Genomic DNA, 1098 nt, shown 5'->3' on the forward strand with positions numbered 1-1098 from the left:
TAAAATAGATACCTAATAAGAACCTGCTGTATAAAAAATAAATAAAATTCAAAAAAAAATCATCTCAAAAAACAACAAAACAAAATAAAAACAACAACAACAACAAAAAAACAGAAACAAAACAAAGATGACACTGTTACCAACCCAGGTCCTTGGACACTTTAATCAATAGAAACTGATAAGAAGCCAGATGAGAAATTCAGGCAAAGTTTTATTGGGACTCATGCTACAGCAGGAGGGAGTGAGAACAAGAAACAGGTGACCTTGCTCACTCTCCGAGGAAGGCAGGCTGGTCCCTTAAATGGGGTGAGGGTAGAGGCAGACCGGTGGGTCGGGCTGGAGGGGTGACTTAGGTGGTCTGCCCTCCCCCTTGGTGATGCTGTGTGCAGGGATCATGCCAGTACCCTACTCAGAAGTGTATCTTATTTTTCATAATTGCCCCGACTTTGACTGCACATGCGTGCAGTTATTTTTACTTCCTTATAGTTTCTTTGTATGCTGTTGCTGCAGTAGCCGTTTGTCCAGGTCCAAGTGCAAGCACTCTGGTAAAGCGTCCCAGGTCCCAGCCTATCTCAACAGCACAGTTTCAGTTACATAGTCCTATACAGAAATCAAGGAAAGGACAGACCATCTAAGGAAAATATAAAAAAGACAATACAAGGAGAGCAGCCAGACAGCTGGATCAGGGTTCTTGGCTGGAGACCTGCTTTGAGTAGGTTTCTTGCAGGTATTTTTTAAAGGCTGTGGGGTTTTCCCAGAGGTTGCCAGCATATGTTCAAAGGGCTATGGGTGCCGGGTTCTCCTAGCAGGCTCTGCATGGAGAGCAGAATGGTCCTGACATTGTACAGGATGGACCACTTGTCCTTCAGGATGTTCAGACAGATGTCACCCTGTGTGTCACCGATGGGGTGGTAGCAGGGTGTGAGGACCATCACTGTGGTGGACAGATAGCCCCTGGGAAACTCCAGGGAGAGCATATACCTCAGGTCTTCATATACTGGCCAGCTGTGCCATGGATGGTCCCCACCCATTTGAAAAAGTTGTCTGCTTCAGGGAAGGTAGAAATTCCTCTGTCAAATCAGACATTCTGAGGGTCAT

At 45.7% G+C, this 1098-nt stretch overlaps 1 pseudogene; it reads right to left on the minus strand.

Annotated features, from left to right (window-relative positions):
* Positions 1–682: 682 nt before the first annotated feature.
* On the minus strand, positions 683–1098 carry LOC133096538 (ubiquitin-conjugating enzyme E2 C-like; annotated as a pseudogene).

Source organism: Eubalaena glacialis, chromosome 8 (genome assembly GCF_028564815.1).
Source record: "Eubalaena glacialis isolate mEubGla1 chromosome 8, mEubGla1.1.hap2.+ XY, whole genome shotgun sequence".
Taxonomy (NCBI): Eukaryota; Metazoa; Chordata; class Mammalia; order Artiodactyla; family Balaenidae; genus Eubalaena; species Eubalaena glacialis.